Source organism: Tauraco erythrolophus, chromosome 9, assembly GCF_009769465.1.
Source record: "Tauraco erythrolophus isolate bTauEry1 chromosome 9, bTauEry1.pri, whole genome shotgun sequence".
Lineage (NCBI taxonomy): Eukaryota > Metazoa > Chordata > Aves > Musophagiformes > Musophagidae > Tauraco > Tauraco erythrolophus.
The window spans coordinates 16,086,941-16,110,692 of NC_141473.1; the positions used below are offsets into that span (position 1 = coordinate 16,086,941).

A 23,752-nucleotide genomic window follows, 5' to 3' on the forward strand; every position below is an offset into this window, starting at 1 on the left:
TAGCTGGAGTCAGAAGGCATACTCTCATTGGGGCAATTATGTATGGTTTAGGATGGAGGCTTATTTAACATCAGACAGACTTTACAATCACAAATAACAGAGTAAAAAGGCTCTTGGTGGTTCTTACCTTACAGGTAAGCTCGGTATATTCACCTCAACTAAGAAACATTAAATAAACCTTCACAGGTCTATGCTATTTGTTGGAGATGATCAGATCATCATGAGAGTGATGGGTGATATAACTATATTTAGTTTCTTAAGTAGAATCACATTTTCATTCCCCTTTGCAGACTCCTGTATAGATTGAAAATCTCTGTAGAGATGGTGAAAGGGGGTTATTTATAACTTGAGATCCAAAAAGACGAAAACAATGTATTGAGTTAATTCAGTAATGACTGATGGTATAACTGACCTCCTGTGACAAAGTAGCTGAAACCAAGTCACACTCCAAGGGTTTGCTAGATCAAAGCTGCTACAGTTGGTAGATGCTTTTTTCTGCTGGCAGTCCTTGTTAAATGGATTCAGCAGCTTGTGCCTACCCTTTCTGGGCTGTCTGGTTTCAGTAGGTGGCTGTGTGTTGCAGACAGAGAATGATGTAGGACAGGACTGAGTTGCTAGGGGAAGGAAGGCAACTCTTGTCAAATAGGACTGCTATGGAGTATGAAATATAGCTAATATCTCTTCCAGTTTAACCCACACCTCTAATACGCTTCTGCACCGTGCCAGTATGTGTCTCTTGAGGCTGTGTGGAAATCACTGGTGTCCTGTGCTTCCATGTAGCCAGTTTTTGGGGAAGAGAGAGGGTTCCTCTGTGGTTTAAAACTGGCTTGGGCTTCTGCTATACCTACTTGTGGCAAGTTGTTCCTTATAGCATACCTGCCTCTGGATGATCTATGGTATAAGCATTTCTATGGCCTTGAAATAAGTGGAACAGTGGGTTGCCCTTGCTGGAAATCCTGTCTCTTCTGTGGGGGGCATTTTCCAGGCAGATCAATTCTGTCTACTGCAAGGCTGTTCTTCTGCTTGTGCTGGGGTAGTATGGAGTATGGGGATAACACTGGCGGTTAATGAGTGTCATCTTAACTTTGCTTGGCAGTCAAGCATTAACAGGTTGTCTCCAACAGGAAAAAAGTTCAAGGTTTTTATTTTGCTGCAACAAATAATGCAATGCTGTTGAATATGGAAGAAAAATGCCTCCGAGTTTGAGCAATGTTTGGATCTATAAACGTTTGGTCTGTGATGTTTCGCACTATTGAGCACTTGTTCTTGGGCTATTTGGCTCTTTTAATCTGTTTATAAATTTCCTAGCTAGTTGGTATAGTTTCTTCTTAGTGAAAGTTGCACGTGGTCACCTGATGGAACTCCAGACTTGTAAGCTGAACAACTAAGAGCACTGCCTTTGAACCCAGATACTGAAAAACTACTCCCATTTTCAATTTTTAGTGTTAAAGTTTGTTTGGGTTTTGTTTGTTTTTCAAGTTTAGATCTTATCATGCCATTCAATAAACCTACCTTTTTAAGGATACAGAGAGAGTTGGTAGTTACTGAAACTCTTTTGCTGTCATTCTTTGCCATTTTGTGATGTCTGTGTTTTCTAGTTTATTTTCTAAAGTAATAAAATGTAAGTATTACATGAGAAGATTCCAGTCGGGTCCTGCATTGACGATGACTGGCAGTGAAGAAAACCAGATAGTTGCACAAAAAACCTCCTGATCTTGAGTTAAAATGTAAAACAGAGGCCCAAAACCCCTGACTTGAGCAACTAGCCAGATTAGTGATGCAGTATCTACATATCGGAGGATCTCCCCACCCCTGCAAATCCATGTGAAGATCGCGGCTCTGTCTGCCAGAGCAATTGCTGTATCTTGAGATGATGTTGAGACAGCCATTGCAGAGTCCTTGGCTCTTCTCAAATTCTGTTGCTGGGGCTTTTGATTAGAGATAAGAAGGTTGCATGCCTTCGAGTAATTCTCTTCTTGATACCAGATCACACACAGAGAAGTATTCCTCATGGGAGGGGGACAGGAGATGATCCATATTATGCCTTTTGTCGTGCTGTACTCTGGCAACAAGCTTTATAACTTGTCACTTCTGATTTTTGGGGGGTGACTTTTCAGTTGTAAACAGTGAGGTAATCTGCCAGTTAGAATACTAGCATAGGATGGGGAGACCTGTTTCCATTTCTTGCGCTGCAAAACAGCCTGATAACTTGCTTTCTTTGCCTTTGCATTCTCCCCTGCAGAGGGGAGAGATCTGCCTGCTTTTAGGGGATTTGGCAGACTTTTTTCTGTTGTGAAGGCAAGTGCATTGCAGCACCGTAGTTCGGACGTGCAGCCGGTTTTCTGTTTGTGCTTAGCTCATTAACTTTTAAATGCCTTGCTACAAGTTTGATATTGCATCGGAGGAAATGTGCTTAGACCTGGCTCTCGGAGGAAAAGGAATGGCTTGATTGAGAGGGATGCTGGGAGAGGAGAGTGAGGCTGGCCTGCTGCAGCTGCTGCTTCTTTATTAAAATTACAGAGCAGTAGTGGAATTTTAATGAAGTCTTGCAGGATGGATGGTCAGAAGTGCTTCTATCAACAGTGCTTGTCTGCTGCCTTAGTAGGCTTTTTTTGACCCTTTTTTGATTTCTCAGCCTACTGCTGTGGTAAGTTACTTGTACCAGTGAAATGGCTGTTTGAGAGAACATGTACCTTGGTGGCTTCTCGATTGCTCCAAATGAAACTTTTCTACTGGAGATGCTGTTCTACAGTGAACAAAGCGTTAGTCTAAGGCCAAAGTTTTGGGGTTTTTTTGTCTTGGCTTGAGGAGCCTGTTTCGGGACCTCAGCAGGTAATACCATCTATTTTGTCTTGGGAACACAGGTGTTCTGGTGAAAAAAGCTATAGAAGAGCTACATATTGCTATATAGGACTTGGTCATACCTGTTCTTCTTTTAAACAGTACTGAGCAGTGCAGTTTCATTAACAAGAATGCAGAAGCATGAACTTTGAAAAACTGGTGAAGAATCCACAGCTTTTTCTTTGTTCTCCAGGAAGCTAAGACAAAGTTGGTTTAACTTGTAGTTGGAGTACTTAATTGGGCTCCATTCAGGTAATGAAATCTTTCATCATAGGTGAATGGGAATTTCTTTTATTTTGTTGCATGAGTAAAAGAATATTCCCAACTTATAATTATATGCATGTCCTGAGACTTGGTGTATATTAATAACTGTCCTGTGACTTTTCTTCCTCTCCCTTGTTGCTTGGTCTTGCTTTTCTATTAAGATGCCTGTGACTGAAACATTCAAGTTTAATAGATTTTTGTCCTGAAAGAGACAGAATTCCCGTGTTACTCATAGACTGTAGGATTTTTCTGAATTAATTCCTGCTTCAAATCCCATAGCTGTGGATAAATATATCCAATCTTGACCAGAAAATGTAGGCAGGAGAAATACAATAAAAACCTGGTGTGATGGTGATGGCTCTTACTTCCTACTAGTTAATGAGACTCCTAACACGATGAATGTAAGTGCTGGGGAGAGTACACGGGGAATAGGTCTTAGTGGTCAGCACATGCGTCCCTAAATAACACCTCCAGGATCCTAGGCTAGGGAAAGCATCGGTCTGGTCCTGGAGTGCATGTCTTGTGTTTTCAATTGGACCCTTGTAAAATTAAGTGTCCTATGTCTGGCTGAGTTTGATCAGCATCCAATTTCAACTGCTGCATCTGCGTATGCCTTTGAGAAGCTGTTTTTCCTGTTCCTAGATGTGTGTTTTGTGGCTTTCCTCGTTCCCCTCTGCCCTCCTTTCAAAGTAGTGTTAATTGCATTTGCTTTGGTAAGCAGCCTCTGTGGCCTGGGCCTTTTGTTATTACTGTTCTTCCTGTCTTTGTATCTCCTACAAATTTAGTGGCTGCTTTCTTCCAAGGCACCGACTAAAATGTTAAATGGCGTAGGGCCAAGAACCAATACCTGATGGAGCTCACTAGCCAGTGGTTTCCCATTGACACCAGCATTCAAGAGAAGTCACTTAATTGATTTTTAATCTGGTTTATATGTATTTGGCTGATTTTTGGTGGTTGATTTGTTGTTTGTTGTTTGTTTGTTTGTTTTTCTTTCCCCTGGTTGATTTTAGTCAAAAATGTTTTGTGCTCGCCAAAAATGTTACATAAATCTAAAAAACTATTATATCAAACCTGTTACAGTTGTTAATAAAATTCTCAGTTTCATAAAAATCAAATTAAATAAGATAGTTTTTGTGAGCCCATGTCAATTGAGGCTATTTTGCTGTTAATTCCTCAGTAGTCCTCTGAGCTCTTCCTTACTTTTGAAAACCTTTACCAAGTTGAGAGCCCCTACCTTATCTGTTTAATGTTTTGACATTTCAAAAGGGATGAGATTCCCCCCCTAGCCCACTGGACTTCTCAATATGCCAAGACTTCTGGAATTAAACACTGCTGCAAACATTCTTGAGTAACTCCCAGGAAAAGAAAATCAATCACCTCTGTAGCATTTGAAGACTATTAACTTACAAATGTTAAGTAACATACCCTGATAGATTTTTGTTGAATGTTTGTTAATATAGTACCATATTCTTATAGAATTTTTTTAGGTAATATGCATTGTCCCTTCTTTTTGGTTTCATCTTTGCTTACTTTAAAGCTGTGTGCATCACTTTGCTCTGACATTTATAACATTTATTTATGTTCTCTGCTCTGAATCCCCATGCCCCTCTTCCAACCTCTTGTCTCCTCTTTGTGCTTTACTCTTAGTTGCATTGTGGTTTGGGGGTTTTTGGGTTGTGGGTTTTTTTGTTTTGGTTTTTTTTTTAATAGGTCCGATTTTATTTTTTTCTCCATTATATTGTTTTTGACAGTTTCTAGTTCTTAAATAGTCAAGAAATTTAAGTAAAAGATGTAGACAACTATTGTTTTAATTGATTTGACTCAATTTCCAGCTTTTTGAAGTTGTCCTTTAAACTGCAAATCGCTATGGTATTAAGTTGATTATTTGTTATAAATAAATGCTGATGAATCGGTTGTCTTACTTTCTATTGCAATTGGTCTACAATATCTGCTATACTTAACTACTGCCCTAGCTAGTACTTACTTTGTCTATTGAGATCTAGTTTACAAGTTCATGTTCACAGATGAAATTGCTACTCACAGATTAGGCTGAAGAGTTGTGTGTATGTTGGTTGGTTTTTATTTACCCCTTAAGGGCCCTTGCTATGTTGATTTTTTTGAGTTCTTTAGTAATTTATGTACTAGTAAAGGACTGATTGTAGCCCTTTCTTTTTTTTTACTACCCTCAAAATTGTTTGACGTCTAGTTAGTGGTACAAGCTTTACTACTTTGACGAGGTACATGCGTAGGGCTGAATATGTAGTGAGTATTAAAGAGTGTGTTTGAGCTGTGCTGTTGCAGGGGAAAAAAGCACTGTTTAAAATGCTAGGCTCTCTGTCAGTGGGAGTCCAGAAATGCATCCCTGTCTCCTGAAGATCTTGCATTCCTGTTTTTTTAAAGGGGGAGAGTGTGGCTTTGCTAATCCATGTTGCTAGAAATCAGCCAGTAAAGTCCACTCTTGGACTATCAGCTTTTTCTCTGAAAGTGTTATCTCAAGGAGCCTCGGTAGCTACTAATGGTTACAAGTGCTCTCAGTTTTAAGGCAAAAGATGATATTGAGGATCTAACTGGATTTTTTTTTTCAATTAAACTATTGTGTTGAACTGTTGTATTAAACTGTTAACCAACAAACGTAATTGCAGTTTAAATTTCTGACTTAATTGGTTACATAAGGGAGGATGAAAATGCCAGAAAAGATGAAAATAAAATAAAACTGTTTAGATTGGAGACAAAATTAGTGAAATTTGACCATGCTGAAAACTACACAGTCAACCCCCCCTCTCCCTCTCCCTCTCCCTCTCCCCTCTCCTCTCCCTCTCCCCTCTCCCTCCTCCCCTCTCGCTCCTCCCTCTCCCTCTCCTCTCTCCCTCTCCCCTCTCCCTCTCCCGCTCCCTCTCCCGTCTCCCTCTCCCCTCTCCCTCTCCCCTCTCCCTCTCCCTCTCCCTCTCCCTCTCCCTCTCCCTCTCCCTCTCCCTCTCCCTCTCCCTCTCCTCTCACTCTCCCTCTCCCTCTCCCTCTCCCTCTCCCTCTCCCTCTCCCTCTCCCTCTGGCACATCTATATTCTGATTTTTGTCAGAGGATATTTTAGAGAATAATGTTTCTTAAATATTATTTTAGAGCTAACAATTTTGAAATAGTAGGAAGTGTATAACAATCTCTGCATTTAAAAAGTTATTCCATCTTTGCTTCACTACTAAGGATTTCTTTGTTCTTTCTGAGATTTTTTTTCCTTTTTTTTTTTCTTTTTCTAATTCTTCACTTGCGGGAGAGCCGTCTGAGATAGAGAAGATAGTTTCTGCTTTGTAAATGTTGAATTTCTAAAAAATTAACCCTTTTTTTTCTAAATTCTTACACTAATACCCAAAAGACATTTTCCTTGTGTAGGTTACCAGTAACATTATAAGGATTAAATATATGGCTGCTTTAATTGTGAGAAACGTATCTAAGAGACAGCTCTGAAATATTGCGATCTTCATCTCTTTTCCTGTCTTCTAATTCTGTTATTCCTGCAACTTTTCCACTGGCCCTGCTCTTCAGCTGCTGTGAACTGTCAGACACTGAAATATACATGATGAAATAGAGTAACCAGAATTTAGCAGAGGCAGCCATGTTAATTTCTGTTCCATTTGAAATGCAGGAAAATATCATCTGCCAAATGGAAAAGGACAGTCCGTGAGAAAGAAATGTTCTTTTCAAGCTTCTAAGAGCAGTGACAATGGAGAGAAAAAAATACTATGAAAAGTAGGCAGCTCCTTTTTCAAGATTTTGTTTTCAGTGTATTATGCATGATTAACTGTACGCAGTTGCTCTTTTGGCGTCCTGGATGGCTGAATACCACGTTGCAGGGCTTACACTGTCGTTACGCATTGCACTCTGCGTTTGCGGGGGGATAGGGCTCAGCTTCGTGGCAGTTTCGCCAGTCTTTAGTGTAATTTTTGAATACATTCATACTTCCCTTATTTGCCTTTTTTAATGTCAAGCGTCGCACATAAGATGTTCTGCTGTTGCTATGCAACCGCTAAATCCAATATTTAATATTAATAAAAACCGAGTGGCATTAGCATCACTGAGAACTGTGGGCTAGCAAACCATGATTGTACAATATCCAAGCTGTAAAACTTGGCAGGGGCTTCAGTGTGCAATTGCATGCATGGCAAACTGTGGGGCATGAGTCATTGGCAGTTACTATTTTGAGAGTGGTGAGTTTGAGTAAATTTCTGAGCTCTTCTGATTTTTATTTATATATATTAAAAATATATTTTTTTTAAACAAAAAAGATAAAGAATGAGGTTGGTTAGCTCTTTTCTTAAGGTTGCATTTTAGGTACAAATTCTGAGGGGTCACTACTCATAAGAGTCAGCGTTATAAACCTATGGGTCAATACCCTGATTCTCCTATTTTTCTTCTAGGTCAGGTTGGTCGACACTTCCCACTGTTCCTGCCACTTCCTGAAGCCTGAATTGGCTTTTTTTGGAGGCAGTGCTACTTCTCTGCCTGACAAGGTGCTGTTCAATGGGATGTTTTTCCAGTTTCTCCTCTTCCACCTTGTTTTCTGATCTCACCCCTATTTCTCCTTACTTTTGACTGTTATTTCACCGTCACTCTTTCACCTTTTTTTTTTGTTCTCCACTCAGTGCTTTCTGAGATTAGATTTTTAGTATCAACCTCTGATAAACATTAGATCAAGAGTGGTGGTGTGCCCTGGCAATGCTTGGTCGTGTTGCAGGCTGCAAATTCTGTAGGGTCCTGCATCTGATACCTAAAGATGTTAGTGCACTGGCACTCTTGCTGACACCCAGAGGGATGTACCACAACTGTCCCTTCCTTTTGAAGACTGCTGTCCAAAGATAACTTTGAGATTAGATCTGTGTATAGTCAGAGTTATGTTAGAATTATTGCTCTTTTGCAATGTAATAACTGATTTCCTTCATAGCATGTGATCATTTACATTTCAACTGGTTTCTTAGAAGGGCTGTTTCAGGTAGTTTATCTGTCCCTGATTCACCCATGCAAGTTTTTTGTAAATTTAAAACCATGTTTTTGTGTCTTAAATATTTTTTTTTGCATTACTTCTTCTGCCTGTCAAAGATTCAGACAAGTAGGAGAAGCTGCCCCTAGCTATATGCAAGCTGTTATTAAACCTACAAAGCAAAAGTATTCATGGGGACGGGGGAGGGGGGGAGGAATACAGTGTGTTGTAGTCTTGATTTTTATGGTTGTATTGGGAATTCATTGTTATAAGCAGGTGGAATTTGTCTGTCCCCCTTAAAGTAGTCTTTGTACTTTCATATTCACTCTGCTAACCTGTCTTCTTGTAGTATTGGGTGGTTAATAGCTCTGTAGATTTTACTGCCAGCGGGGGTTAGTGTAATATTGATTTAACATTTCCAAATAATGGCAGTAATTTCGGTAAAGGTTTTTCCTCTTTGGAATAAACTAAATTGGTTAGATTTATTTAAGTGCGACATAAATCATGGCATTGAAGTAAATCGGACTGTGTATCTTAGATGCGGATCTGTGATTGAAATTTGGTTCCTTAGTGGCATGGCACTGCTAAATCCCCTTCCTTTGAATTTTCTCTCCTCAAACCTGTAACTCTTCAGGAAACATTTGCTGAAATTCAGAAAAGTAACTGAATGCCACTCAGATGGAAGAATATATTTTTTTAATTGGGAAAACGTACCTGATTTTCATTTCAGAGGCTTAAGCAAGAGAATTTTTTCCATATAGAAATCACCTGGTCACATTGTAGAACCTACGACTTCCTATTTTCTTTTTGAAAGAGTTTATTTCAATGTCGTAATGCTCTTTGGTTTTAACCTAGCCATTTGCAAAAGTATGGGAGTCGGTGGGCTCTAGATTGTGCTATGATTCGTCAGTAGTTCAGTCATCACAATTGACCCATGCATCTTGTAATACTTAGAGAAAACACGTTGAGCTCTGTTCTTGGAACAGATAAATATAGAACTGCTATTGTGAATATTCTTGTAGTGACGTACTTAATCTAGAAAGCTAACAATTCTTTTATTTGCTTTTAGGGTTTGAAAGTATTCTAGAAGGCCTGTTTGGACCTGGATTATTAAAAGATCTCAGTTTGTTTAAAGGTATTCTATCTCTATGTTTGTATCTTGTTCTGCATTTCTAATGACAGAAGCAGCCCCAGCTCTCCCTCTAGAAAATGTGTGTTACCGTGGTGATTTGTGCTTTTTTTTCCCCCCCCCTCCCCCAGGCAGTGCTCGCAGTTAGTTTCATATTGGCTAAAATTACTAATGAGTGTGCGTTCATCTTTATGTAGCTGGGAGTGTATTTGGCAGTGCTTGGAAAAACAGATTTGTTGTGCGTAGATAAAATGTATACAGTTTGGTAATCTGGGGATTTAGAAAAATGGCCGAAATGAAGCCTGCATCCTCAGAATGCAGGCAAGAATGTTGTGAAACAGGTATTTAATTCGGCGTTTCTCTTTTGGCTCCAGTTGTGTCGTGGGTTATGAATATGAAGTAATTTGCTATTCCTCTGATTTACAGACTGTGAGCCTGAAGGTGTTTCTGATTGGTCTTTTGATGAAAATTGTCTTTTCTGCTGCCTGAGAAGAGAAAAAGTGAAGGTAACAATGCAGATGGGTGAAGCTAGTAGTTGTAGGGGAGGGACAAAGGGAGGGAGTTTGCTGCTCCTAGTTAACTGAACATAGAAAAATCTGCAACCTCCTACCCCTTTCCCCTCCTTTGGAAAAGGCTTTCTGAATTAAAATAATGCAAGTTAATGAACAGACTTCCTTCTTCTCTGCAACTTTTTCTTTGTAGTATGTGATGGAGATTTTAATTATTTTTTTCCTATGTAGTGGCTCTTTCTATTTGTGTTTTTTGTTTGTTTGGGGTTTTTTGTGTTCTTTGTAAGAGATCTTATTGGGATCATAAAACCCTTCCCAAGGGAGCCAATCTGTGGCTTGTGCATGTTTACTACAGTCAGACGCTGGGCTTATCTTCAGCGTGGAAAGGTGGTCCATTTTAACAACCTGGAGTCTTGTTTTGTGTCTTGGAATCTCCCTGTGAGCCAAATCCTTTTTATTAAAGGGGTCATATGTATGGTAGATTTTGTACTGTGCTTGTTTATAACCAAGTCAGTCTAAACGTGGACAAGTCAGCATTGCCAACATAATAAACTTGCAGCTTGTTTTCTTAACGAGATTATAGCTGTATATGAAACAAAGGCTATCGTGCTGTGTGTGATTGTTGCTCAGCCGTGTGTTGAAATAATGATTATTCTATAGCATAGGAAGGAAGGCTCATCTGTCTCGGCAAAACTTCATTTGCTGGAACTTGTAACTACTACTTCTTCCTGCACAATGTAAATAACATGCAGAGTGGATCTCTACCAACTTAGGAATGAAACAAAAGCATGGCTTGTTCATGAAGGAAGGACCTTGTTGACACTGATGCTTGCCGTGTTGCGAGTTTATGCTTGTTTTTGTTAAGGCATGGGGAGTGGGGTTAGGAACACTTGTGTTTAGAACAGTCCTAAAGCATAATACTTTCTTTCATTGAAACTGACAGCAGGTAAGCTGTATGTGTGCTTGTGCTGTAAGGAGTTCTGTCTTGTTCGACTTACGTCATCTCATAAAAAGACAGAATAGCACAGTTCTAGTTAAGCCATTGAATTGATTCAGAAATTGATTTTGTGGTCAGAGACTGGTTGTAGCCTGGGAGAATCTGACAGTGTATGGGTAGATCTTAAAAAGACTGTTTACCTCTCAATCATCCTCATAGGTCCACAATAACTAAAATAAAGTTGCTGAAAATCAGTGATTGTTAGGTAAAGACTAAAACTAAGAACACGAATGTCCACCTTATAGTGTGCTGATTAGGCATGGTAGTCTTGTCCTATTCAAGCTTCCATACAACCTTTAATCAGAAGCTGAGATCTTACTATTTATATTTTCATGTACTTTGCTAGGTTTTCCTTCTAGTTTCACATAGTAAAGTGTAGCCCGTGACTGTAAGTATCACTGAAAAACTGGCGATGTGTTCCTTATGCTGGTGGTAGTTACTGTTTACGTTAAGGATCCTCACATGGTTTCCTATTGTACTGTGTGGTGGCTTTTCAATGGGCAAAAGGAAAGATGCAGATGTGGTCACATCTGGTGTGCTCTGTGGTGTTTTGGCATCAGAGGTCTAAGAGATTTTAGGATTATGTACAGATTGACACAGAACGCTGCAGGGGTGTGCAGCATTGCTAGGCAGAGGTGTGAGGTGAAGAGGAAGGAGGTTGTAAGTTCTGAGCAGGCTGGAGAGAAATGTGGGTTAAGAAAGGCTGTGATACTGTCAGTCAACCACTGTGGCCTTGGGTAGATTAATTTTTATAAATAAAACCCAAGCAATTCTGTCACTTTGCATCTCAGTAGCAAAAAATACCTGTTAGATCAAGTTTCTTACAGCTGTTGATTAAACAGGGACAGCAAAGAGAGCTTTGTGCACGTGCTCATTTGCCACATGGCCAGGGATCACTGGCTGGGGGAGCAGGGAAGGAGGATGAACTAGTCCATTCGAATCAGTTTTGCGACTTCTCTGTTAGTCTTGGTGATTCTCTTCATGCTTGGCATGAGGCTTCTTTGGAGTATGTAGGATTTTTTTTTAGGATTGTTTCCCCCCGCCTCCCCTAGCTTCTATATCAGTTCTGTTGGGTTTGGGCTTTTTGGGTTTTTGATTTGATTTCTTTTTGGTTTTGTTTGTTTTTTTGGGGAGTTGGGGAGGGTGCGGGGGGAAGAATATGACTCCTTTTAGACCCAGTGAGTTCTTGTAGGTCAGCTGAGAGAGGTGGCAGGGCAGGAGTGCTTCCTTTCCTCTATGGGTCCACGCAATTGCTGCGCTGCTGGCCATTGCCAATGTTATTAGCTTGCAATACAGAGTTAAATATGACACTTTATGGGAGCCTTCAAATAGCATGAATTTAACAACATCATAATTTGAATTAAAACATCAGAGACTTAACTGTTATTGGTATTTAGCCAAATAATGGATGATCTTCAGCTGATAGACTGAACTCAATTAGAAATGGTACTAGTTTATTTGAAATATCTTCCCTTCAACATCTGTACTGATACCATTAACTCTTCTTTTTAGGGAGTTGCAGACCCAGTCTTCTGTAACTGCTAAAACCTGTCTGTTCCTGTACTTAAAGTGGTAGCAGTTGTGCTTTCTGTGCCACATCCTCTATTCTACTTTTTTTTTTTTTATTGTTCATGTGCACCAGCTTACCTTTTTAGGAAGAGAACTGGGGAGGGTGGGATGATTTGGGTTTGTGCTTGTATGCTGCTGAGCTACAGAACCAAAAGGTATGTAATTGATGTAGCTGGGAGCAAGATAGCCACAACTAAGATATTACAACAGTGTGTGGCTGTGGCTGGCCTTTTTTTGCAATGAGTACATCTCTACCAATAGCCACTTTTAGATTAGTGGCATAATTAATCAATGTACTTGATTTTCACCTTGGAGTGACATGTGGGTACCTTGTCTGACAAGTTCAAAACCAATAAAAATTTTTAGATTGTTTTTTCTGGATTTCATTTGCTTTTAAGAATTACCTGTAACTTCAGACACAGTAGTTGTGCTTAAGGAGAATTGAGTTCTGGACTGCAGGATGAGAACTGGAGGCCAAGATTAGTTTATTGGCAGAGCTGTTTAAAGGGGAAAAAACGGCGCTTGCTTTTCCACCAACATCCAATGATGTTGGTTCTTGCTTTTGCAAGCAATCAGATTCAATTACATGCATTCTTCAAAGGATGGAGAACCATCTGCTGAAGTATTCTGAAAAGATTAATTATTTGTAGCAGTAGTTCTAATTGCAAATGCATGGATTTTTTGGCAGTCAAAATACAAGACAGTTTTTGATAGAGGAATGAACTTCAGTGTCTTCATTTCAAAGGGTAATAAGATACAGGTGAAGTAGGGAGCTAAAATCTTCCCAGGCATGTTTTACCTGAATCCAAAGGGTTATATGCAATAATATAAAGCTTTTAGAAATTGGAATTTTTTTTTTTTTTCCGTCATATAATGCAGAATACACAGTTGTTTCAGTACGGTATGATCAGAGAGTAACTAGTTATCTGAGGAGCTGCTACCAGGTTATTAACATGGGTGCCTGTGTGCAAAATGCATGGGTACATTGATTGGCATGAAAGACAAAAAAGACAAAATCAGCAGCTCTAGCTGCCTACTCACAGTGAGAGGAAGCAGACTGGGCTTTATGGGACCAAACCCAGTGAATTCTCATTTGGATAATCTGCAAATGTGGTGCTTCTCAATTCCTTGTGGGCTTTATCCTTTACAGGGAAGATTTCAGATAGTATAGTTTGCAAGGTGTTTGAGTGTTTTGGTTGGTGTTTTTTTCTAATGAAACTTTTCCTTCTAAGAGTTTGTGGTGCAGAGAAGACCCATCAATTCAGACAAATTGAACTTTAAGTGTGCTTGACTTATCTCTTTTTAATTATGGTTCTTAATTTTTCAGTGTGCCTTGTTAAATAAACTGACAGAGCTATCACTACAGAATAAATCTGTGGCTCCATGTAGAATGTTGGTATCAAGCAAGGTAGTCTCTGCTGTCATTTGTGCATAGTTGGAGCCCAAGCCTAGTTTAAGATTTATTGTTTTTAAAAAGATGCAGATAAATAATGCCACCAGTAGTAAGAGGGGAAACTGGAAAAAGAATCCTTAAAGAGGAATCTGTTGAGTATATTCATTTGAAAAAGGAAACACTACTGTCTAAAGCTACATAAAGCAATTCATATGTATTTAAAAAAAAAAAGGAGAGGGGGACACAGACAACTAATCTCATTAGTTGGTGAGAGCAGAACAAGAAGGCTATACTCCTAAGCACATTAACTATTTTATAGATATATTTAAGCTACAAAAATAGCAAGAGAGAAAATGACTTCTAGGAGCAGCTCTGGAGTCTCATGCTGTTGGTGGCAGAAGGTTGAGTCCGGTCCTCAAAGTACTGTAAAATACCTGGACTTCAGAGTAAGGACCTCTAATGATTCTTTCAGTTGTGAAGAAGCGTGATAGGGTGCAGCAAATGAAGTCATTTTAAAATTCAAAGTTACTCTGATATGATTTGGATATTTTCAAAAGCTTGTAAGTAATTGCTTTACACAAACATCTAGAAGGTAATATCATGCCATTACTTGATCGTGATTAGTCATAGTAACAGCCTCTGAATCTGGTGTCCTTTCACTATGGAGGAACGTAAACAATAAGAAGTAAACTGTGGTAAGTGTCTGAATAATTCCAAAGGGAAACTACCACTGTCATTTAAAGCATTAACTCATAGAATAATTGAAGATGGCAAAGGAAATGTCTGAAATTGAGTTGAAGTTATGGAACTTGTACCATTTTTGATGGCTTTAGAATGTGTTTAAACTGTGTACGGAGATCCTAAGTCCACTGGAAGATGCACTAAACATTTTTAATGGATTTCATCACTTTAAAAAACTTAAGCATTTAGATTGTCAATTTTGTATGGGATGGTTTTAAAATAATTTGATATGGAGGCTAAAACCTGAAGAGGCTGTTTGTGGTAATCTCCAGCTGTGTTTAGTAGTAATGTGGGGTTACAGTTCTGCTTATGCATAAATGTCAATGTAAGTATATTGTATTTCCACTGATTTATTTTTTTTCCTTCTCTCTCCCCTACTATAGATAATAAATTATATTCAATAGATGTGGATCAGTTAAGTTAAATTTGTTTTGAATTTGATAAATCTGACATCAGTTACCTTAATAAGGAAATAGTACTGTTGTTTTCTTACAAAAGTATGTATGTTCAGTAAGTGAGGGATGTCTTAAAACTAATTAAACCATCTGAATTTTTAGTTGATGCCAAGCTGGGAACAGTTGTAGATGCTTTAAAGAAAATGCTCGGAACTGAAAATTATCTCAATAAATTTGAGAAGCAGGACACACAGACTTGTTGAGTCGCAAGTTACAGATGTCCGAAAAGTGATAGCATTGTAAAAGGAGTAAAGTATTTTTGGGGCTATATCAGGAGAGGCATTTGTCTTAATACCTGGAGAGGAAAACCTAAATGCTGGTGGAACCTCAGCTGGTGTAGCGTTTTGAGAGATGTAAACAAACTGAATAGCATTGAAATGAAAGCAACAAGAATGACTCGATCTTGAAGGCAGGAGAGAAGACAGCTTCTGGTGCCCTTAAGGCTTGTCCAGAGAAAATAGTAAATTATTCTCCTTTGCACTGGCTAAGAGTTAAAAAGACTGTACAGTCTTAAGAAAAATTGTTGGAGAAGACAACCTAGGGATGCTGTAACATTCCTTTCTTACTCACTGTTCCTGATTTTGCTGTGGGGTGGAAGGCTGGATTGTATCCCTAGAGTCCATGGATTGGCCGGTCAGCCACGGATGGTCTGTGGGAAGCCTCCCTCTGTTTTCTCCATGAAGATGGATAGGAATTATCTCGTACTATTCTAGCTTGTGGGTGCTTCCTGCACCATCTGCGTGCAGCCTGTAGCTTAAACATGAAGCTACTGTTGCTGTATCTATACAAAACCAGCCTGCATCATACCTTTCTCTTCATGCCAGCAGTTTATCATTTAGAATTTCTGTATCAGCATTTCCTGCAAGGAGGGTCTCAATGCGGATCCAGTACTAGTGCTGATAAGGCCGGGCTGTCCAGGATTAGGTGGTCTCTCAAGGTCATGCATTGACCTTGCATTTTGAAAACCTGAGCTCTGTATTTCTAAGGCTCTTTGACTTAATTATGCAGTTGTGCGCTGTATCTTAACGTATAAAAACGCTTTAGCCCTTTGGAAGCGGGTGCAAACCACTCCAAGTATCTTTCCTGAAGCAGTAGTGTTCAGTATAGTGGTACTGCATGTTCTCTGCTGGGATTCTAGGGATGCTCTGGGGCATGGTTGCCACCTGAAGAGAAGCACAAAGAAAAGAGAATGAATGCTGTGTTATAAATAATATGTAAAAAACTGGTTGGGTTTTTTCCAGGTATTTGTAAACAATGACAATGCTATCTAAATATTAATAGGTTGTTCTTCCTTCTACCTGCATGTTGGTACTGAAAACTTTGATGTGAATCAGGACTGTACAGTGAGAGGATGACACCGAAGACAGTGGATCCAAATAATGGTTATTGGGAAAAAATGGTGGAAAACATTTTAAAAACCCCAAAACACAAAACCCGAAACCAAACAACCAAACACACACCCTCAAACCAAACAAAAAAAACCCCACTTTTGGAAGTTGAGTTCGAATAGCAATCACAATCAAATATTTAGTGTGGAAACTTGAAATTTCCTTCTAGGGGTGATCCAGCTGCAAAGACTGCTGGAATAATTGTGACACAATTGATAAGAAAATAATAAAAACCCGCAATATACAGAAATTTCTCCAGTGTATTTTGTCTCATGTAGGCAGTGCTGTACTGCAGATGCCAGAAAATAGATGAAGTTTTTTCTATGCACAAGGTTAAAACTGACTGTCTTATATAACGGTATTTCTTTACATTTTGATGTCGTAGCATGGGCACTGATAAAAGCAATACCTGTAAAGAGATGAATGCTCCTTAGTTCGAGGGGTAAGAACTAAGCACTGCCATTGCCTTGGTATTCCCCTCTTCTCCTGAATGCAGATCAAACGATCCTTTATTCACTGTGTATTATCCAGTGTAAGCCACTTGTGAGTTTGGTTTTTTTTTTTCTGTCTGATCCCTTTTTCTTCATTCCTTCTCTATGTAGAAAATGTACAGCTTTAGTTAGCCTAGGTAGATTAAATTATACTCTTTATATATAACCTTAATATGAATAACGTGAAGTACACTTTTTTATGGTGAGGTATGCTGCCGTGGAACTTGATTTTCACCGAGTTGCTAGGCTAGTACTTAGTATGTATTGTTTTAATTGCAAAAAGTCCTAGGAAGATTTGAAATGTGTTGTGTTGGGCAAGGGTTGTTTTTATTTTAGGCTTCTTCCAGAGCTATAGTCTGTCACAGGCCAGAGTATCAGGTCAGATTGAAGGGATAATGTTTCCTTCAATTCTGAATTCTCTGTCCTTTGAATTAAAAGAAAGTTGTTTGCAGTGGCTTGTGGGACTTTAGCCAGAGGATGTTAATTAACTCTAATGGATCTTATCTAGCCAAATCTTTGCACATCAGTTTGCAGAGATTCATTTTAAAGTAAAACTTAAAGCAGTTTGTCTGTAAATGCTTAGATATTCCAGTGATTGTTCCAACACCTCTGCATACCTAGATTACTTCTCTTAGTTAATTTGCACAGATGTCTCCTTTTTTGCACAAACTGATAAGCTGAGTTTACAATTATCCTGATAATGGGGAAAAGATAATGGAGCTTGACTCAGAATGGCTGTCAATAACTAGGACAGATCCTGCGTTAAACTTTGTCAGATTCAGAAACAGTTTCAGAAAGAGAATGCAAATATGTTCTATAAAGTCTCACCTGAAGAGTAGCTCTTACAAAAGTATGGGGCTTATTCCCCACCAATATTTTTATTGTGAAATCCTGTACAGATACTTCACATTTTAAGTGTCAGAAAAGTAAAACTGCATTTTCGGTGTTCATAAACTGACAGTGAACCATGGGAGCTCTACTGCTGGTTACTGGTACAGGAGTACATGGCACAGAGATGAATGCTTTTATTATAGTTAACTCATGAATTCAAATTCGTATTCTTTAAGACTATCTAAAAAGTGCTAATTTTTCCTACAAGAGCCAGCAAGTTTGGGAGCAAGCCTGGAATCTCCCTGATATGGAAAAGAGCATCAGTCACTTTGTGAGGTCTTTACTTCTGGATATTCTTGCCTTCACAGCAAGCGTGGTTTACCCACCTGTCACCTCTGTCATCACATGCTCCTTGTCTTATGTTTTAGCATAAAATACTGCTTTGTCTCTATACCTTTTTGATAGAGAACTTTTGGAAGCTGTTAATTTACAAATCTGAAGGTGAGAGCCCATGTTGTTCAGGCCAGAGTCCACAGCATTTCATATTATTACCCTTTGCACGTAGTTCATGTGACTGCTGTGTTCGTTAATTTACTGTGGGCTGGTTATGTAACCCTGCTTCATTAAACCTCTCCAAGTTGAGACGGTACAAACTTAAGAATGACTTCTTCTTTTCATTTATTGTGAATTATAAATGAATTGCCAGTTCTTTCCTTCCCTTCTAGTCCCATGAAGATACGAACCTGAAATCAGCTCGTACAGTTGAGGCCAAAAAAACAGATGTAGCCTAGATATTATGGTTAACTGATACTTTGTAAAGGTTAACAAAACAAAACACTCCCTCAACACAGAGAGTGGTTGTGTATGCATTCCTGCAGTAGGTAAATACAGGTAACTTTGATATTGCTTAAAATAAAAGTGGAGGGAGAGGGTAAGGAAAGAGATTATTCTTCTAGGCAGGAGCGAGGCATTAAAGTGAAAGAAATGAGAAATGGTGTGTCTGGAGCGGGAATCCAAGCATTTAGATTTCATATTGTAGCTGTTGTCTTCTAGTTTCTTGAGTTGCATTTAAAATGAATAATTTATCTTGGCATCTCACACAATTTAATTATCCTAGTTAAAACACTTGTTTTGAAATATTCTTGAGATAACTCAGTTGCTTCCAGTTGTAAGAGATAGAATGAATTTTAATTCATGGTGGGTGTTGTAAGCAGCCAACTTAAGTTTATTTCACTTAAAAGTTACTACTACTAAGCCGTTTCACAAAAGGACCTTTTTTTGGTAATGCTGGTCAATGATTGCTCAGTTTGTACGAACGCTGTGTAAATTAAGAAGAACTTTCTGTGGTTTTGCCTTCAGTGGTTATTTCTTGGAACTAAAAGTAATAGCCAAAGAACAAGTGCTAGATACGAGATTTGCAGCCAAATGTTGTAAAATGTTTAAATCTTCTTCTTTATAGTGGGCTCTTATTTCCCATAACGCTATCGGATCTTACAGGCTTCTGCTGCATTTATGACATGAAAACAGGACAAAGTACAATGATCTGGAGCAGTCAAAAATCAAGTTGTGATTTCAATAGATTCAACTCTGTGCTGAGTACCTAACAAAGTTTTGAATTTAGTAAAATATTTAATGATTTAATGCCTAAGGAACTGTATTCATTTTGGAGTCAGGAAGATCTTACAAATATTAAATATCTTTGCAGGAACACTTAGTCAGTCTGGATGAGCCAGCCTCGGAAGCTGGACAAGAAGCTCTGCTTAGACAAGAGCAAGCAAAAATCATTCGTTTTGAAAGGCAAGCGGAAGAGTTCCTCAATGCAGTCTTTTACAGAAAAGGTTGGTTTTAACGGGGGAGGGAAATGGTATCTCTCACTGGTCTTTTTGCATGCAGTGCAAGTATCAAAGATCTGACGTTCAAGTTGTCATTGTATGTACAATGTTTTTCAGTTGTCTTATCTATATATTTATCAAGAGTAAAAATTTACTCTCAAATAATGTAGCAATACAACAGTGTGGGCTTGGGACAAAGGAAGAGAGTGTAACCTATTTAACTGTAAAACAAATCTTTCGGTGAGAACACTGGTGTCTTGCGCTTTCAGAGGAATGACTCGGTTCTTATCCAGCAGAGCTGCTCCCTGAAACCAATGTTTAGGCGAGTGGGCTGTTTGGAAGGAGGGACAAGTGATGGTGGAGATATATATATATATATATATATATATATATATATATATATATATATATATATATATATATATATATATATGTATTTACTTTTTTTTTCTTTTTTTCTTTTTTTTTTTTCAAATTTTAATGGGATCTGTATTAATGCATTTTTTCTTAAAGGTCGTCAGTCTTCTCACCGTGGTCTGTAGTGATTATCCACTCCGCCTCCAGCAATCCACAGTATAAAATATTGGTGGAATAGTGCTAAGGGGGATATGTGGAGAATTCAAAACATGATCAGCAAAAGAGTTGGAAAATCAGTACTGTAGAATATGCTGAGAGCAATAACAGTAGCTCAATGCTAGACAATCCTGTAAATCACTCTGGAGAGTTACGTCAGTTAAACTGTGCTCTTAGGAAGGCACAAAACTGATTTCACTGTTTTCTACCGATCTGAGAAATGAGAATCCAGAGGTCGCTTCCAAATGCATCCTAAATGAAAGTACATTGTACTTATCAGTCTAACCCATGTGTGAGAAAATCTGCCAAATCAGTAATTCCAACCTGTCTGCTGGGGGACAATGCAAGGCTTCAGTTTAACAAATTAGAAATTGCTGTAGCCAGTCCTCAGTCCGTCCTCCCAGTGACCAAAATATTTAAAGGTGCTTTAAGTAGATAACAGTATCTTAGCCTTCTTTTATGACTCGAATAAATACAAACTATACATTATGATGTATTGCATAAAGTATAGAAGCATGTAGGATGGTAGGAAGGATAGTTATTGCATTACTACTGATAGTTCAGATAATGCTTTTATTCCTTTTTGGTGGTTTTTTCTTTTTTTTTCTTCTATTAAGGCTTCTTTTTGCTTTTAGTTTTATCCCATCTGACTTTAAATCCAGAAGGGATTTAAGAAAACAAAAATGTAGAGAAAATATACTTTTTTCCATATTACTTTTCTGATGAGAAGAAAAAAAAAAAAGGAGTTACATCACTTCCAAATTGTTTATTAAAGACTTCATCCTTTTAATATTGAGCTTAAATTTTTATATATGACCCATGTGCATGTCTTATTAGAAATCCATACTTCTATAATTGTCAGAAAACTGTTGGCAGATACTGCAGTGTGCTAATGAGGGATTTAATACTCTGCCCATGGTCAGAATGAAGATAATGAAATCATTTCAGGTGTCTTAAGAATCTTTGAGATTTTTTTTTAGTACACTCTTGCTTTCCTTCCTCTGGCCGATCTGTGCTTGGTGCAAGAGTAATAAAAAAGGAGGGGAAGAAGCCTTGCAGAAAGTCCGTTCTGAATCCTTAATGCATTGTTGTCAAGCTTGGCTGTATTTAGATTGCTTGAAAGGTTATTCCACCTCATGCCACTGCCATAAGATCCCCAGGCACTGCCATAAGATTCTCCAGGTATCCTCCCACATACCAAAGAGGACACAAAGAATGGCAGAACTCTGATGCTCCTACGTTGCTCAGAGATGCTTGGCTCTCCTGGTTTCATGCCAGCGATCGGTTCTTTGTCTCTTTCCATTCTCACTGCCGGTAACATTTGAAACTGGTATTTTGTAGCCCAGGCGGACCAGAGAAAATGCAGATGTTCTGTTCTGTTGCATGTCAAGGACGCGCACTCATGCACTTAACGTCTATAGGTAATTAGCAGGATCAGCAAACTTTCCAAACAGGTTTACCATCATTAATCTTTCGTACTTTCTCTCTGCTTTGTGCCCATGGCACTCTGACTGCATGATGCTTCTTTCAAATACTCATACTTTCCAGTGAAAGCAGAGTGGTAGTACCTAGTTGTCTGTTACCTCTACCTTCTGGCAGGATAAGAACTTTGTTTAATGGTTTGATTAAATCATACCTTTTTTTGCTTGATACTGCCCTTCTAAGATTTCAGTATAGATAAAATACACAAAAGCTATGAAGGTTTTAAAGCTTGGAGGTACAACTTTAGACTATGTGTAGCTGATAAATATTGCTCTATTTTTCTGTCTGAAAAATCTCTGTTTTACTTAATTTTATAGGGTTTTTAAGTTTGGATTTTTGTGGGGTTTTTGTTTGTTTGTGGTTTTTTTTCTTTTTTCAAAAAACCTAGACACTTGGCGTCAGTTAAACACTGGTTGATTTCAAGTAAGGCTGCAGAGACATCAGCAAATATTTTCCACTCACTTTTGAACAGGTTTAATCCTTAGCATTCAGGCTTTATGTTAAGCAAGAAGCCTTTAATATGCTAGGTAGCTTCCCTTCTGGTTGAAAATTAAGGTTTGAATCCTGAATTAGAGTTTATCGTGAGCAGCACTAGAAAGCTCTCGGTAGTCACTGCGCTGATTTTGTTGAAGTTGCAGATGGCAAAGATACATGGCAGTAGGCGTATATAGTATTTTCTCCCTGAATTTGGAAATATGTTCAGCTCTAAGCATTATTAAATTGTACGTGTGAACATGGGTGCATGTTAAAGGCATGATTCTTCTTCAGAAAATGTAGGAGCCATAGAGCTCTGTGTTCCTGCCAGCCCCACTTGTATACATTACAAGCACATGCCAATAGTTGGCATCAGCGTGATCATGCCATCAGTTTGTGTCCATTTGGACTTTCCTAGAGCCTTTCACAGGTCCTTCAGCAGGTTATAGTAGAGAGCTTAGAAAATGGAAGAGATGTCATCATAGCAGAAAAAAGCCTCTATACTTCTCTAGGCTTGGGTCCTTGTGGACCATTTGGGAAGAAAGTGAGAATTTAAATGTACCTAAATTTAAGTTTGGCCCATCTCTTGGTGATTTCTTAAAACTCTAGTAGCTCATCCTTTACAACAATAAAACATCCTGTAGATTTTACAAGAAAATGATTAAGTATTTACATAAACATCTCAGAAGTTTACAGCTGCTATACCCCTATAAGAATACTTGTGTTGACTGTATAAGATCTTACGTTTAGAAACCTGTGCTTATCAGGGAGAAGTTTGGGCTTGATTTAAGTATTTAAAGCTCAATATGTTTTTTTATCAAGGAACACAGTAGCTGCTTAGTGCTGCTCTCTAGTTTGTGGGCAACTATGTTCTCAAACCTTCATGTCATTCACCCTTTACAGATACCCTAATGCTGGTTTGCTGGATTCATGAATTTTTGTAGAAAATGGTGGTAAAAGGCAAAGCTAATGCTGAAATGTCCCACAGAAGATTTTGCTAATGCTTCTAATAGTTCAATCTCAATAGATTTCCTTTCAACCTGGGCAATTTTTTTTAAAGAGGAAGTAAACACTTGACTATTGTTCCATTTTGAGAGCTGCTTTTAAAGATTTGTTTGGTCTTCTACTGCGCAATTTCTCTGAATGTTTCTTCAGAAATAGAAAATCAAACCTTTGGAGCCATTTCTAGAGTCGTGGGGTAGTTGTGTTGGTGTGTTTTTTTTTTGTAAACGTGATTTGGCCAGAGGACACAAGCAGTGTTTGAGGTGAAGTGGGAGGACTTAGGTTCTATGATTTAGGAGTTACAGATTTGTTTTGACATCACAAATTACTACTGGTCTATAACAGTGATTTTTGCCAATATATTTTTGGGTTGCCCACATCCCCAAATATCTTTGTATTTATGCAGTTTCATATAAATAAAATAGAATGTCTACCTGTTCCATTTCATATTTGTTACTAATAGATTTAGCAGCTCTTCTAGCAATAGAATTACTTTTCATATGACACATTTTGATTTTTTTTTTTTGTGTATTTGAAAACTCTTTGGTTAATACCTGGTACTGCATTGACTATAATGATTGAAGTGTCAAAAGAAGTAGCTAGAATGGGATGGAAGACACTTGAATGTTTGATCTTCATGTGAATTATTCTGAAGAATCAAACTATAGGACTTTATTTCCCAGTACATTTGTAGGGGACCGCTGCAACTCTATTCCCCCTTCTCCCCTTCTGTAGCTGCAGGTAAGTTACTCAGTTCTTCCACTGAATAACCTGTTCAATTTTTTTGGAATGAGTTTCATTACTTGGCACTT

At 38.5% G+C, this 23,752-nt stretch overlaps 1 protein-coding gene across 2 annotated transcripts in view; it reads left to right on the forward strand.

Annotated features, from left to right (window-relative positions):
• LOC104384456 (ligand-dependent corepressor) overlaps positions 1-23,752 on the forward strand; it is a 53,703-nt gene that overhangs the window by 22,403 nt on the left and 7,548 nt on the right. The window contains exons 2-4 of one of the 2 annotated variants that reach the window (XM_086616282.1): positions 9,144-9,209; positions 9,630-9,709; positions 19,283-19,415. The gene's annotated coding sequence lies outside the window, so the exon portion shown is untranslated. The remainder of the gene's footprint in view (positions 1-9,143; positions 9,210-9,629; positions 9,710-19,282; positions 19,416-23,752) is intronic. The other variant, XM_086616283.1, reaches the window with a different exon arrangement.